Source organism: Fukomys damarensis, unplaced genomic scaffold, assembly GCF_012274545.1.
Source record: "Fukomys damarensis isolate Sample0158 unplaced genomic scaffold, DMR_v1.0_HiC HiC_scaffold_29, whole genome shotgun sequence".
Taxonomy (NCBI): Eukaryota; Metazoa; Chordata; class Mammalia; order Rodentia; family Bathyergidae; genus Fukomys; species Fukomys damarensis.
Window position 1 is genome coordinate 8,400,350 of NW_022900941.1, and position 16,879 is coordinate 8,417,228.

Genomic DNA, 16,879 nt, shown 5'->3' on the forward strand with positions numbered 1-16,879 from the left:
GCTGGTGTGCAGAGCTCTGAGCAGCAGAGGCTCGTGTGTGCGTGCGTGCGGGGACATGTGCAAACCAGCAGACACAGGAAGGACAGTCAGTGTCCCTGTGATCCCCTGCCCGGTTATCCAAACATCCCCTGGCTGGAGGCGGGGTTCAGCAAGCTGTTGGGGAGAACAGTCATCAGAACTATGCCCAGTAGGGCTCTGCTGGCTGCAGGAAGCAGCAGGTGGGTGAGGCCGTGACCACAGAAGGCTTCCTGGAGGGGTCAGCAAAGGATGAACAGGCTCGGCTGCCTCCAAGAGCCTTGTTTCAGGATGAGGACAGCGAGTGGCTGCAGAGGAGGGCAGGCACTACTCAGGCTTTGCTTTTGGATCCCTCCTCCTTGGAACAGGCTGAGAGCAGAGAGTGTGGACCACAGTGCACAAGAGGGCTTTCACAGCAATGGCAGGGACACTAACTAGAGGGGGGAGCTCGAAGGTCACTCTGAGGGGCAACGTGGCCATCCCTGTGCCCAGAACCCACGGACATAAGACCCAGCGAGGGGAGGGTGGCCTGAGGACCGCTAGCTTCCTGGAGAGGCAACAACAGAACCTGGGGGAAGTAAGGGATGCACAACCTTCTTGGGGAAACAGGAAATGGCCCAGGTACCACTCCACACAGCCACTGACTGCCAGGGGCAAACTCATGACGGTAACGATTGGCATGGGGGTGCCGCCCTCACCACCTGGGTCTCTGAGCTCAGGGGAAAGACAAATTATTTTCTTGTTGCCCTTGTCACCTCTCCCATGTGACAGCCCGCCGCTCCCGCTTATTTGCTTGCCTTATCTCCTCCCATCCGGTGTGTGACATAGGATAAATGACTTAACCTCTCTGGACCTGGGTTCCCCAGGTGCTTCATCCCTGTCACCTGTTGCTATGAAGTCCATTTAGATTCCCAGAGCTAACTGATCAGAAAGGCCAGATTTTTTCTTGTTTATTAAATAAAGGTAACTCACCACAAAAGTCCACTGATTCGTGAACTGCTTCTGGGCTTGTAAAGTATAGATAATTTTGATCTGTGCATGGTTTTGCAGGAATGGGGAAGTCATATAACAGAATGGAAAGCTAAAGGCTACCATGCACATAAATCCTTCCGTGGGGACAGGAGGGAGAGCTGCCCACCTCGCCTGCATGGTTGGCACTGCTACTCTCTCTGCCTGTTGGAACCCTGCAGGCCTTGGCCCCTGGGCACCCCATGAGCCCCAAGGAGGAATGTCTCCACCTACCTCTCCATCCCCTCTGGAACTCTGTGAGGCCTGTCTGCCTCCCACAGCCCATACTGAGCACTCCACACCCTGTTTTCCAATGCCAGGCATGACACAGATGTCTCTGGGCCACTGGCTTCCAGGTGCTCACAAGTCCAGCAGCAAAACTGCTGTAAGTGGTGATCAGAAGGATCTTATACTTTGAGTTCTTCCTTTCCGTGGGTAGCTCCAGACCAAAGGCTCTGTGGAGTTAAGGTAGACTTCAGCAACCATTGAGCAAGAAGTGTCCCTTCCTGTCTGCCCTACCCCTGCCATGAATGGAATGATGGGGGGGGGTCCTCTACTGACCCTCACACAGTCCAGCCCCCCCAGCACAGCTAAATTTATAGATGAGATTGCTATAAGTTATAATGTAATTATACCTCACCAGGGGCAGCTTCCCACAGCAGAAATTAAAAAGCAATTCAGGTAAATGATCTTTAGCTATAGCAGAGCGTCCCAGCAGAACTCATTAAGTCCAGAGACCAAACAGCATACCAAAGACAGCATGCCACCCCGATGCATGTCAAATATTGCCTCCTCCCAGGAGGCCCGCAGCCTGCCCTCCACTCTGCGTACCTGTGCAGGTGGCTTCCTCGGTGCCCCCCTTGCCTGCCACTCCTAGACCAGCCTGTGCCCCTGGGAAAGGGAGGGGAAGCTGGAGATGCCAAAAGGAAAGGTAGGTGGATTCACATGTGCATACAATCAGACAGGAAATTAGCCCTTTCTGTTACATTTGTTTTTTTCTTTTTTCTTTTGGTACCGGGGATTGAATTTGGGTCCTTGAGCTTCCAAGGCAGGCCACCGAACCACTGAGCTAACTCCCTGGCCCCCTTTCTGTTACATCTGTATCATTTCTTCAGGAACTTTGAATTAATTTTCTCGATTTTTGTTCTTAATTTTCTTAATTGAATCTATCGATGGAAAAGGAAAGCACCACAAAGGAAGAAAGAACTGGGAATACTGTCTACAAGCATGTGCAAAGCATTCATCCCTGGGAAGCAGAAGGAGGGGGCTGTGATGTTGTGTCCTGGGCTGTTCTGTATTCATCAAATTTTTAATTGTTTAAATAATCAGACAGAAGAGTTAATAGGTAATCTGCAGAGCATTTCTATCTGCTGCCCTTATGAGCTTCAGCCACTGCAAGGGGCAGGCAGGCAGTGACACCATTTCTGCCAGTGTTCGGTGTGGCACCTGTTGCAAGACCACCTCCTGAGGATCAGGAGTTGGGGTACACAAAAGTTCCACAGCCCCAGGGTCACCCAGGCTACTTCTTAACATGCTCCAGAAAAGACCAATTTGTCCCGGTGCTTGAAGCCGCAGCCCACACCCTTTTAGAGTGTGCAGGGCACCCTAGGGCAGAGCACTACACCACTGCACAGTGCCCAGGGACTGCTGTGTGCAAGGCTGCTAGGACCCTCCAGCACAGCAGAGGGTCTGCTGCCTGCCAGGTGCTGTTCCAAGAGCTTTGCAGAGAGCAGCTCACCCCCTCCCCCTGAGTCATCCTTGCATCTAAGGTGCTCTGCAGACAGGACACTGTGCACCCCCCGCCCCACAGCAGCCAAGCTGCTGGCTTCAGGTCCTATCCAGCTGTCACTGCCCGGGTCTTGGCCATTGAAGACTTGTCCGGAAGTCAGAAGCATGGGACACAGCACAGGCCGGTCAACCAGCAGCCTGCTTCCCCGTACCACTCACCCCCCGCCTGTGGAATCAGAACTGATGGGAGAGCTCCTGGGTGCCCCAAATGACAGCCCAGCCCAGGTGAAGGGCCAGCTGACTCTAACCCCACTGTCCCCCAGCCGGGTGGCCCTGGACACAGTGAAGAGATTCAACTTTCCCTGCCTCCCGGGGCTCGTGTTGTATTGGGCTGGTTGGGATGAAATAGAGAAAAAGTCTTTCTACATGGTCTCCAAACAGCTCTCCATGCACAGGCACCTGTCTTGCATTTCTCAGAAAGGGGGAAGGGTAAGGCAGGGGTAAAGGGCCAGGTGTCCCCCTAAGCGTCCCCTCCTCCTCTCCTTTTCCTCCTCTCACCCCTCCTCACTGAGGGTGGCCCTAGGGTCTAACGCAAGACACTGACGTACAGGTCCATCTGAAGCTGACAGGATCAGCCAGCATGAAATCAGGCCCCTTCCTCAAAGCTGAGATTCTTCCCCATCACCCAAAAACGTCCCTACTGTCTGCTGGCTCCCTCCATAGTGGAAGTTCCCTCATCATTGCCCTCGGCTAAGCCACAAGCAAGGCCATCCCTAATTTGGACATTTCTTTCCCAACAACCAGTCAAAACAGGAAAACATCACATACCATACTTTTTCTACCCGTGAAGGTCAGAGGACAAGTAACCTACCCTGGCATGTCTGCACCTTCACAACATAACACAGATAACCCCAAGGAAACTGTCCCTGTCACATGATGGTGGCCAAAGCTTGGCCGGCCACCTCCAAAATAGGCAGGAGCAGATCACCCCAGGCTCGGTGATCTGAAGACACTTCTCACGTTTCCTGGGGGAGGGGTACCTCTGTCCTGGCGAAGCATCGGAAACCATGAAGAGGCTACACACTAGCTACCGAGTTTGCACATGGCAACCTCTCTGGCACACCTCTTGGTCACAAGCAGATTGAGCAGACATGCATTTAAGCCACCTCAGCAAATTGCTCCTTGGCCATGGAGGACCGCACACCCAGGTAAGGATGGGGCATCTCCTTGGAGCCCCTGAGCTGCAGTGGGGCCATCCCTGCCCATACATGACTATTGGTTGAGGAAAACTCAGTCCCCTCCCTCTTGAAAAGAAATCTTCCTCTCTTCAGCGTCCATAATCTTTGCCTCTGCCCTGAAGTTTTGGCCACTGCACAGCACTCTCACAAAGAAAAGAAACACACAACACACGATGCGCCACGGATATACATCCACCAGTCGGGGGAAAGTCTCTGGAGGGTGCCCCAATACCCCTCCACCACAACCAACCTACCTGGGGTGCTGAGACAGGGTCCTGGGCCAGGGGCCCACCAGGGAGAGCCCAGGGAGGCTCACTCAGACTCTGCCACTCTTTTCTGCCTCTAGCAAGCCTCAGCTTCTGAGGTTCCAGCCCAGAGTGGGTGGGGACTAATGCTTACCAGCAGGCTTGGTGCTTTAACCCTCTCAGCCTCTCGGGAACTCCTCTGGCATCCAGCCAGGATCAAAGTGCAGGGCCCTTCAGCAGGGGCCCCCCGCCAGGGGGAAGTGGAGGTAGCAAATATGAGGGCAACAGCTGAGAGTTTAGATTAGATGTGAGCACAGCCTGGGAGGTGAGGGGACCTTGGGTGGCCCCACTGTCCAGATTCTATGAGAGCCAGAACAAACCAGACTCAACCATGAGAAAACCAAGTAGAGGGCAAAGGGGACCAGCTTGAACTTTTCTTTCACCTGCCTGTATCAACCCCAGTCTTTCTAGGATAGGGTGCTTCTGGTGATGCCACTACAGAGAGTTTCCCCCGGCAAAATGGCCAGGAGTCACCAGATTCAGTCTCAGCTACTACCCAACCCTCAGCCTAAGTTCATGTGCTATTCTCTATGCCCTACTTTTTAGTCTGGTGAACCCCTATTCACCCTTCAAGACCTAACCGAGGCACACCTGCTCCAGGAAGGTTTTCCCGGCCTCTCTTCCCGCAGGAACAAGAAGTACCTGGAAATGATATTTTTTGGAAGTCCTTGCCAAAGTGAGATGCTCTCCATGGGGTTATCAATCCCTATTTCTGGCTAGTGAATTTCCTCTTAGATGATGGGAGTGTGCGCAATAGCACAGGGATCCGCACAATAACTGGTGAGTACCTATTGCCAAGTCCCTCAAGAATACAGCTCATGTCATCCAATTCTCTGTCCCAGCTACTGACAAAAGAATAGCAAAGGGAGAGAAATACAAGGCAGATGGAAAGTTGAAACAGTGGTAGACCAGTTGCCTAGTGTATAAGAGGTCCTAGATTTGCTCTCTAGTGTGGAAGGGAAAGGGAGGGGAAGGAAAGGAGAAGACAAAGGCATGGAGAAGGGGAAGGGAGGATAAGGGAAAAGAAACAATCAACAAGAATATACAACTCTGGGCTGGGAATTTAGCTCAGTGGTTCTGCCGCCTGCCTTGCAAGCGAGAGGACAGTTCAATCCCCAATACAAAAAAAAAAAAAAAGAATACAACTCTACCAACTGCAGCCAGGAATGTAGCAAGAGTTAAAAAGCTTCCAGGCCCAAACCTAGGCCTCAAAGGCTTTGTACTAAGTAGCATGTCAGAAGAACCCCTTGGGCTATTCAGTGTCCTGGATCCTTGACTTGGAGGCAATTTTAACGGAATGGCACACTTTGCCAGGACACAGACAGGAAGTAGGTGTAAGTTATAGAAGGCAGAGGCTCACGGCCACTTCGGGTAAACAGGTCATCAGCAGAAGGGGAGAGGGCAGCTGTGCTATAAGGAAGAGGCACCCATGTAGGGCCCAGGCAGACTCAAGTTCAAATCCTGGCTAAACCACTGAACAGCCGGGTGGCCTTGGCAGTATGCTAACCAGTAGGCCTTCCATAAACATCCAAATACTTTTTGAATTAAACAGAATTGATGAATTGGATTTGGCCTGGAAAGAGTCTTGGGATTTGAAAAAGTAGAGGGACTGGGGGATACACTTGGAGGGTCCCTGAGGAGACCATCTGATGGGGCTTGACAAATTCAGAAGGCTCCCAGTGTTCAGTGTCTGGACTGGGAGTGTGGGAGGGAGTAGGGAGAGAAAGGCTCAAGATACTGCCAAACCCTGCTGGTCCTGTAGCGAGAGGCCTGGAGCTTCCTCTTGCAGTGCCCAGCCTCTACCCCACCCCTCACTATATGGACACTGCCAGTGCTGGAGCCTGGTCTGGCTCAGGCCCATCTGGCCCACAGCTCTGTCTGCACAAAGTGCAGCAGCCCAGGCCCCAGACGTCCCCAGCCAGTTGAAAAGGCCAGCACGCATCAGTGGTCACTACTACAGGCCACTGACAACATCTAACTTCTTCCTGAGGTTGCTTATGGAGACACAATGCTAGCCTTCTTGGATGGAGAACACAAACCATGACAACATGTGTTGGCCATCCTGGTACCAGACTCACACTGGGCTGTGCTGCCCCCTGCACACACCCCTAAGCTTGGAAGAGGTGCTGCCACACCATGGGCACTTTAGAGTTTCCTGGCTCCTCCCACCACCTCTGCAAAAGGCCTCAAGCAGGGCTGTGTGTAGGCATGGGGCCACAGGGGCCAAGGGCCACAAGAGCTAACAATGAATGCCAGAAGAGCAGAGAGAGAGGAACACAGGCTTTGAACCCCAAATCCTATCAAATCCTGCTTGGTTACGATAGTTTGGGAGACCTCTCTGGGCAGCCAGGCCACAGGAAAGTAACTCCACTGGGGTCCCTGGGATATCCAGCCCTGTGGCCATGGCCTCTGGATCTCAGGCTGTGTATGGAACAGGTCTCTTACATTTATCGCATATTTGTAAGTGGCTGATGGTGCTGTTCCCTTGGGTGGGTGATGGCACCTGGTCCAGGGCACATGAAGCTGAGGGCATGGAGGCTGAAGGGGCTCCTGGGCCAGAAGGGAGCACGGTTGGGCTTCTCCCACAGCTCCTGTGAGCATCCACTCATCCGTCAGGAAGCTGGAAGCCCGGGGAGCTGGTCCTGACCTCTGGCGTCCTCATGGACCCAGCTTATCCTCGCTGCCCCGTCTCACACCCACCCTCCCCTCCACTGTCAACCTCACTGGCTTAGATGAACTTTGGTTCAACACCAAGCACAGAATCCATGCCTTTGGGAAACTTCACAGCCCCACAGATGGGATACCCCACCCCGTGTCACTCACGCCAGCTCTGCGCCACTGACTGCACAGTCACTGATGTGAGGGGAGGTGAGTGGGAAGCCCTCCCAGGCAGAAAGGCAGTGGAGGCACCTGGGAGAAAGGTGGACTGGGCCTTGTGAGCCACAGACTCAATCCGGACAGCCCACGGCTGATGGAGACACTGACAGCATAGTCCCTCCATCACGGAGAAGGAGGCAGGAAAGGAGCAGGTGGGGCAGATGATGCGGTCTGGAGAGCAGCAAGTCAGACTTAACTCTCACTCCCATCTTCAACTTCTGGACAGGGTCGGTCGGCGGCTGGCAGGTGATTTGTGGCCCTGCTTCAGGCAGGCTGCAGCGCCATAAAAGGCTGAGGTGCTTTCTCTCCCCAGCTTCACTGTGTCCATTTATGAGTAAACATTTCTTGATAAAGACTTACTGTCTGCAGGGACCCCTTTATACCCCAAAGGTAAGGGTTTAAGTGGCCTGAAAACTGCCGTTACTTATCTTTACAATGGCCTCCGGGGCCGGCTCAGTGGCAGAGATGTTCATTTCGCTGTATATATTTTCGGTGACTGGTTATAAATCAGGTTTGTGCCCGTGGCCTGGGGCCTGGGGTCTCATCCATTCTAAAAGGCCCAGGTAGGAGAACCACTGCTGTCCCCCTGTCTGGGGCTCTTCCAGCACCCAGAGCAAGGCAGGAAACAGACCTGTGTCTCCTAGAACGTGCCGAGAGCATCTTCAGGACCCTCAGCCATTTCCAACCCCTGTCCTCCTATCCTCCTGCCCTGTCCTCTACCCCACGAAACCCTGCTCTCATCGCAGCCTGATAAACTCCTTTCCAACCAGGCACCGACATTTGACAACAGCCAGGTGTTTGTCTCTTCCCAGGAAGCAACCATTGTGTCTCAGCCATATCCCAAAGCCATTTGAAGTCATCTTAAGTAATAAAATCATGCAAAGGACATGGAAAAGGGTTCCTAAAGCCCTACAAAGCTGGGCCCATCAGTACTGACCACTTTGATTTCTGTGTAGCAGATGTTATCAGTTCCCACACGGATCCCAAATCTCGGGGTCCTCATCCCTTAAGTATATTCACCCACTTCCAGTTATCAACACCCTTGGTTCACTGTTCAAGTGTTAGAGGGTCTGCTTTTCAAAGGGTAAAATTCAAAGAAGAAAAAAAATGTGCATCTTCCCTAAATCAGGGCCCAAATTTCCCAGAACAGACGGGGGTCTTCTCAGGACAACACAGCCCAGAGGCTGTCACCAGCCCAGTGCCTGGGGGGAGCTGAAACTGCACACAAGACAGGCAAGAGGTGAGGGGGAGACAGCGGAGTGGTCCCGGGCGGGAGATGACCTGAGAACGAAGGCTCAGGTCAGGTGTGTGTGTCAGCTCTTCACTGTCAAGAAGAAGGTCCCGCAGACCGGTGGTGAGGGCACCATTTTTCCAGTAGCTACCCAGTTGTCAAGTGCAGTCTGACCACAAGGCTTGGTGCCTCCTGCCAAGACAGCCCCACTGAGGGGACGGGGCTGCCCTGCTATATGTAACTGCGGCGTTTCTGGAATGTTATGCTCAAGGGCACATGGCAGCCTTGCACATGGACCGTGTGTCCACGTGGTGTCCAGTCCCCCTCCACCTCTGGGAAGCCCTTTCAAAGGCTGCTCTTGCCTTCCTCCCAACCCCAGAGCAGCAAAACTCCTAGAACTGCACTGCAAGGAAACACTGGCTCCGGGTTTGGGGTTTGGTTTTGCATTTTCAGTTCCCAGCCCGCTGATCCCTCCTCGGGGACACATGTACAGAACACATGTGTGACCACCCACAGCTCTGCCGAGACACATCCTCCATGCGGGTGGGGCCCGATGCTCTGGAACACACTGGGCATTCTGCAGGAACCTCTCACAGGCATCCCCCAGGGACGATCAGAGGACTGAGCTTCCCACTCTGGCTCAGTGTCCTCTCCCTCCAACAGAGGCACAGCATGGCCAGCTGTCCCACAGCTCTTGCACCTTCCTTCCTAGTTCATGCCCCACAGGTAGGAGCAGAGGGGAGACTTGCAGGTGGGGCTCCCTTGGGCAGCCAGCGGTGCAGAGACCTGAACAACTTGGAGCCTCTGCTTCTCAGATGTGCTGCTTGGAGAGGTGGAAAAACACTTCCTAACCCGGAGGAGGACACACGCCTGTGCCTCTGACTTCCCGAAGTGCACCTGGCCTCGAACATTCACACCGGCCTCTAACACTGCGTGGTCATGCCCGGAACCCTGAGGAACACTGTGTGGCCTGCTCATAGTTCTGGACTCACAGTGTCAGGGGACAGCCCAGCAGCTGAGAAGACGGGCCCTTTGCCAGAGCCACCTAGAATGAGACCTCTTCCCGAGCCCACGAGGGCCAGGTGATATTACCGGCAACAGCTCATGTCTGCCTGGTGAGGAGGCGCTGCCTGGGTGCCAGCCCAGAGCAGAGAGGAAGACAGGGTCCCCAGACACCATTGCAGGGGCTCAGCTTGTCTTTCAGCAAGTCTCGCCCCAGGCTTCCCATCTATGGCAGCCAAGAACTCCTGTAGTTCAGAGTCTGAGTGAGTTTCTGTCACCAACAGCCAAACATCCTGACTCAGTTTCCACAGAGAAGAGCTCCCTTTCTGTCCAGGTCCGGCCATCTTCCTGTGTTGTCATGCATCCTGAGTATCCCGATGAGGGCAGTCAGGAAGTGCTGCCCACCCACTGTCCAGGGCTGGGGACAGGGTGAGGCCACAGGCTGCAGGGATGATGACAGGAAGGGACTGACTGGGACTATGGCAGGGGAGAGTAAGGGGTACACCACAGGCTACAGCCTTGCTCCTGGAGCCACACTGTCTGCTGCTGCCACTTCCTGGGAGCTTCGGTCTGCCTGGCACCGGCCCGAAGCTGCAGATGAGCCTGGCTCCCCATGGCTAACGACACCAGGGAGCCTCCAACACCTGCCATCTCGGGAGGCAGCCACGGCAGGGACTCACACGTCCTCTGTTCCAAGACCCACCAGGCACTCACTGTGTAGCCTTGAAAAGACTGTTGGCCTCTGGACCTCTGCAGACCAGGTGCCCCGAGGCCTATCCCATTCAGAATCAGACCTGCTCCTGTGCCACGGGGCCTGACCGGCTGTGCGCAACAAGGTGACCAAGGCCAGCCCTGAGTTCTGGCCCTTCCCAGCATAGCATCACCAGGCTCCGGGGCTCACCCACCCTCAGCCCTGCCGGCTCAGCAGCTGCCAAGCCCCCAGTATCCGAGATCAATTCTCCCGATGCAGGAGAAGACGGAAGCTGGTGATAAAGGACAAGTTGGCCGGGGGCTATGCTCTAGCTAAAGTGATTTACTCAGCTCCCCTCCGAACTTGCACCCTGAATGTAATTATTTACTTTGTCATTAAACACCCGCCTTCCACTTCAGTTATTTTTAGAGCCTGCAGAGCCTATAGAATGGACCAGGAAGGCTGCTTTCTGCCTGGACAGAGGCCCGTCCTTCCTGAGGCAGGGATATTCATGCAGCCTGGGGACCCCAGGGGGTTGAGGGCCAGGCCCAGATGTGCAGCGGGTGAGAACAGCAGCCTTCTCCCCCACTTCCTTCCTCTCTCCCTTCTTTCCACCCTTTCTTCCTTTCCCCCTCCTTTCTGTTTTAAAACTGAGCTATAATTCACATACCGTAAAATTTACTATTTTAGAGTCTACAATTCAGTGGGTTTTAGTATATTCACAGGGTTATGCAGCCATCAGCACTATCTATTTACAGAACATTCCCATCACCCCAAAGAGAAACTCCCCATTTCCTACAACTCCCAGACACTGGGATCTACTCCTCTACTTTCCTTTTCTATTCAAGGCAGTTTATGTCACAAACTCAGACAATATTTGCCCTTTTAGGCTGTCTTCTTTAACGAGCATGGTGTTTTCACAGTTCGTCTGTGAGTAGCACCTCTTAGTAGTTTGCCCCTTTTTATGGTCAAGCAATATTCTACTGTGTAGGTATATGTATTTGGGTTACACATTCGTGAGCTGAAGGGTAATTGGATTATTTCCGCTTTGGGCTAGTATAAATGGTGTCTCTGTACACACGCGTATGTAAGTAAGTTTTCATTCTCCATCATCTTTGGGAGTCATCTAGCGGTGGAATTGCCTGGTTCCCCCTCCCACCACCATCCCAAAGCTGGGAAAGCCGGGAGCACAGGGAGTGGGTGCCGCTGAGCTGTGGCCAACTGGAAAGCTCCACAGTGCTCTAGTCACTAACCAGCGGTCTGGCATCCAGCAAGATGCTCCACTGCCCACATGCCTGAACCCCACCCTGCACACAGCCAGCTGAGGCAAGACTGGTCACCATCCCACAGATGGGCAAAGGCAGCCCCCTCACTGGGGTGTCAGCACATCCCAGTCTATCCTCCACGTGATACCTGCTGTTTTCCTGTCACTAACATGGCACGTGGGGACATGACCAGAACGGCAGCCCAGGCAACCAGCAACAACAGGACAAAGGTCCCGCCTGCAAGTAGCCTCAGCAGCTCACGCATCTTGTGTCTTGGACACTTTTTCAGCCCTCTCTGGCCCTCTCCCGCTGAGTCAGCTCCGAAGCCAGGTTCTCCAGTGTCTGTGGGCTGCTGAGATCCAGGACCTCAGGGAGAGCCCCGGGGTGGGAAAAGATGCTAGGCCTCAGGGGACTGCTCCCTGCCCTGGCCAGCAGCACACTGCGAGGTGACACCAGCTTTGCACCTGCCAGCCTTCTCTTGGACACACTTCCGCTTCTAGGGCCACAGGATCGGACAAGATTCAAAACCAGGGCCACACCAGACCCAAACCTCTCAGATATCACTGCTGAAAGCAGGAAGCAAAGTCAGATGACAGAGGGGCCCTCCTTGGCCCAGCGGACTGACACTTCGTGCCAGGGCTGCAGATGGCCCAATACCCCACAGATGCACTGGTGCTGTCATCAGGGTGCCCTCGCCCTCTGTCATCAGGGCTGCAAAATATACAGGGCAAGAGCAAGGGCTGCCGCTCAGGACCAAGCCACTCCAGCCCCTCCCACCTTGCCCACCCAGGATGAGGAGGACTGAACGCCACGTAGCCACCACCAGATGCTGGCAGGGGGACAGGGATCCAAATGAGCCTTGCAAACACAGGGCCTGGCTGGCAGTGAACAGCTGGAGGACATATCCTAGAGGAGCCCCCAGACATAGCCTCAGCTGTGAGCTTGTACCAGGGCCAGGGAGTAAAGGGAGCCCCTTGCCAATCAAGGAACTGGCAGAACCAACCTCATTTGCCTGCACTGCCCATTCAGGACTGCTGTCTTAGCCACCCTGTGCCACCCTTAGACCCCAGGACCTTGGCCCATGCTCGAGCTTGAGCACCATTCCTCTTGTATGTGAGGGGTAAACTGCTAGTCCCTATGAAGACTCAGCTCCTTCATTCACGCTCTAAAGCACTTATTGGAAACACAGGTGCCACTATCAGAAAACAGTTCTTGAATTAGTAATCGTAGGATTCACAAGAAGAGGCACATTGACAGCAGCAATTACCAGTGAGAGACAGCCTGCTGTATGTCAGGTAATATTGGAGCTCATTGCTTTTGGTATTGGGAACCCTGACCCTCCAATGGTACTATTTTGTCTGTGTCTGACACGAGGCCACTGGAGTTCCAGTCAGCAAAAGACACCTACAGGTGGAAAGGAGCAGAGCAACGGCTCAGACCTCATCTGTGTAGGCCTGAGCTGCAAGCATCAGACCACGCTGGCGACCCAGGTGCAGGCTTCTCCCCCGGGGGCCCGCGCCCAGCCCCTGCAGAGCTTCGTACAGCTGCTGTGGGGACCCTGCCCAGCCGCTGATCTGAAGGTGCCGTAGCCTCCTGCTGACCCAGGTTGGGCATGAAGGGCCCAGGGCTGTAAACAGTGCCTTCACCAGGCCCCTGCTCGGGTCGCAGTCTTCTCTGTTATGCTTCTGGACCACACCACAGGCAGTGGTCACATCACATGGTGACTAAAGGGTCTGGTGTGTCTATGCAGACACCATAAACTCTTGAGAATGGGGACCATGGCTCTGTTCTTCTACTGCCTCTCCCTACCTACTGCCCCTTATTCCACGGACACAGAGCCGAAGATGGACTCCTTACCCTCAGCATCCGTTCGAACAGGAGATTTCTGAGGAGCACCCAGCATCCAGCCTGTGCTGCCCAATGGCCTTGCCCTGCCTGGAACATCTGAGCCTCACTCAGGGGCAGTTAGGACACCCCATCCTCCAGGCCCCACAGCCCATCCTGGAGCTGGAAGGGTCGACTGGTGGCCCCAAGCACCACACCCTCCCAAGGAGCCTCTCTCCGCTAGTCCCTTTCCAAGCACCATCCCCCTGTTCGCTCCTTCTCCCAGGGAAAGCCCTGCCAAGCTGCTTCCCCAGGGGAGACCCAGGGCAGGACTGGTCACCTCGTCTCAAGTGTCACCTACAACACAAAACTATTAGAGAGCAGCTTGCCACCGATGATAAATGGTTCTATTAACAATCCAGATTGTTAAACCCCGATATAACAGAACGCAGGGAACTGGGGCCCATCCATTCTCCCTCCGGCACATACTGAGTTGTAAATAGGTTATTTTGTGTGTAAATAACACATTAAAACACAGCATTAGCTGTGTCTTTTGATAGGGTGGAAATTGTTCCAAATAAATAATTCCGGACAGGAATGTAAAATAAGCCAGATTTAATAGTGCATGCCTAGTGCAGCCGTGTTAAACATGACTAAAATGATAAACCCCAGAATATACTAATAGTAAACTATGCACTGACATCAAAGTAATGAGGCTATATTTTTACCAAGCTTTAGAAATGCTGAAATTAGTTTTGACAGACCCAAATGTCAGAAAAAAATCTTTTTGACATAAACACCGTCAATTTGGGAAGTTGGGGTCTGGGAGGGGGCTGAGGATGGGGGACAGGCTGTGTCACACCAGATGGGAAGTTGTAGGGGATTTGGTTTCCGGGCCTGATGCTGTCACCAGGTGACCACCTTCCCTTCGTGTCCCCGGATCTCAGTTTCTACACCTGAGAAATGAATGGATTTGAGTGATTTGAAGCTTTGTCTAGTTCTGCTCGTTGGAAATGTCCTCAAAATGAGAAAAGACAGTGTCTGCCAGGTATGACCAAGGCCCAAAGACCAAACAGGAATGGGGACCCCAGCACTGTCCTCTGAGGTGTTTATTCCAGGCAGGCAGAGCTCACGCCTCACGGCCACCAGACAGAAAACAGATTCCAAAGTCACCAGCAAAGACAAGTGCCAGCCTCTACAACCAAGGAAGCAGCCAGGCAGGGGTCAGGGGTCTCGCAGCGTGCAGACAGGGGCTGGGCCAGGCGTAGTGACGTTGGATGTCCACTGTTTAGAGCAACATTGAGAGCACAGCAGCAGAGGCCAGGGATTTGGCTTAGTGGCACTGCGCATGCCTCACAAACGCAAGGTCAAGAGTTTGATCCCCGGTACCATACACACAAAAAAAGAGCACAGCAGCAGGCTTGAGGCCAGGATGTGCGAGAAGAATGCGCAGATATCTGTCATGTCAACACTGGCACATCCATGCCAGGCACTCTGGCACCCACCCTGCAAACCTTGTCCCCCATAGTCTCACAGCAGCCAGAACTTGTCACCATTCCATCGCCACCCTTATCTGTCATTTCACTTTAGTAACTAGTTTCAGTTACTAGTGGTTAGCCAAGGTCTGAAAACATTACACAGAAAATTCCAGAAACAAACAATCATAGATTTCTAATCTCCCATTCTGAGCAATAGGAAGAAAAAAAAAAAAACCCTCCTCTTATGCCATACTGTACCACTCAGTCCCATCCAGGATGTAAATCAACCCCGTATATCTGTACTATATGTTACCCTCCTGTTAGCCACTTTGCAGTCATGTGGATGATCATGTGGGTCCTCACAGCGCTGAAGCTCTTTATGTTCAAGAAATCCTTATTTTACTTAAGCATGACCCCAAAGCCCAAGAGTTGATCTTACAATTTGGATATGCCGAAGAGAAGTCACACTGCTTCCCCTAAGTAAAAAGGTGACTGTAGAAGGTATTTTCAAAGAACAAGAAAGATACAACATTCACAGAACTTCTATTACATGACAGTGTTATCATTTCTCTATTTTATTATTACTCATTGCTCTTAATCTCTTACTGTGCCTGATTTATAAATTAAACTTCACATAGGTATGTATGCATGTACAGGACAAAATATAATTTTATAGGATTTGGAACTATCCATGGTTTCAGGCCCAGACCTAATGACCCCGATCCAGGCTCTTCCTGACACTGGGGCTCTTCTCAAAACCAGAGAAATCCTCCAACATCACTCCTTCACCCACACCAGGCACCCCCATACTCCAATATATCTGGAACCCCCCAGTAGAACTGGGTGGCCCACTACACCCTACTTCCTGGGTGAACCAGGCTGTCACAGAGAACTGAACTCCACTCTCTGGACTACGTCTGATGGGAAATGGCTGGGTTATAAAACAAGCTTTGAAGCAGTATCAACAGCAACCCAGAAATCACTTAAATAAGAATAATTGCTCACTTAGTCACACCTCAGTACATCCCCAGGCCCCAGGCATAAGTGTGTGGCCCTGGCAGAGAGACTCAGATTAGCAGTGAGGCTGGCCCACTCAGCAAGTACCCTGCTGTGCACAGAGGCTGGCAGCTGGGGGACGAGGAGCAGGGCCACCCTAAGTGACCTGCACAGCTAAGGGATCTCAGGCTGGCAGGCTGCCCATACCTGCCCTCTGGCCATATCCCTGGCATGACAGCATCAGGCTCACTCAGGTGAGGTGGGAGGTCTGCTGTGCTGAGTGGTGATGACTAACAATGCCCGGCCCTTGTGGGCATCCTGGAAGGCAAGTGGAGGGCACAGAAACAGATAAAGGGCCAAAGACTTTGAGGCATGTATCAACGATAGGTACTGGACAGATCTGTAGGTACGGAAAGGTGGATGAGGCGGGGGATTTTCCAGCCTTGGGCCATTGAGCAAAACTGCAAACGGCGTGGGTCATTTTAATATTTATTCTGGACTTGCAAAGCACTCTGATACACACATGAATGCCTGGTCACAGAGCCAAGCTAAGCCTCAAAGAAGCTTTCTAGAAAGCCAAGGGGGTCGTGAACAAGATGCAAGGGTTGACAGCTGAGCAGGAGCCCCTGGAGTATGGCAGCACTGTGGCACATCACTCAGCGACTGACTTGGGTAAACTGGCCTGGTCCCAGCCCAGCCAGGAAGTGATCCATCTACCTGTAGACTCTCTTACCACTCTAAGAGATCTAGTCCGTGTCTCCCGCCAACGGTACCCAGTACCTGGGAAGCCTATTAAAAACACACACACAGGTGGGTGTGATGGTGCCTTGCCTGTAACCCCAACATTCTGGAAGGCTGAGGCAGGAGGATAACCAATTCAAGCTCAGCCTGGGGCTTGGTAAGACCCTGTCTCAAAAGAAAAAATAAAAAGGGTGCTGGGGATACCCAGTGGTAACTCGGTTCACGAAAAGTTTTGTTTGCAAACAATTTAGGTCGCGAACAGAAACATTTGGCAAAATTTCATTTTTGTTTGCAAACCCTGCATCAAGTGACAAACCATGACCGTGGCCCTCTTTCCCACACAAACACAAATGTGGCCATCTTTTCCAAAATCGTACAACAAATTAAGTTTGCGAACTGAGATTTCACTGTAGTTTATTGTGGAGGGCTTGAGTTCAATCTGAATACAAAAAAAAAAAAAAAAAAAAAAAACAAACCCCC

The 16,879-nt window shown here is 52.8% G+C and overlaps 1 protein-coding gene across 3 annotated transcripts in view; it reads right to left on the minus strand.

The window, feature by feature from the left end:
- Gli2 (GLI family zinc finger 2) overlaps window positions 1-16,879 on the minus strand; it is a 232,933-nt gene that overhangs the window by 154,562 nt on the left and 61,492 nt on the right. Inside the window, exon 1 of one of the 3 annotated variants that reach the window (XM_010632273.1) lies at window positions 4,244-4,299. The exons of the other annotated variants lie outside the window; for them this stretch is intronic. The gene's annotated coding sequence lies outside the window, so the exon portion shown is untranslated. Of the gene's footprint in view, window positions 1-4,243; window positions 4,300-16,879 lie in introns of those variants that run through there. 3 annotated transcript variants of the gene reach the window in all.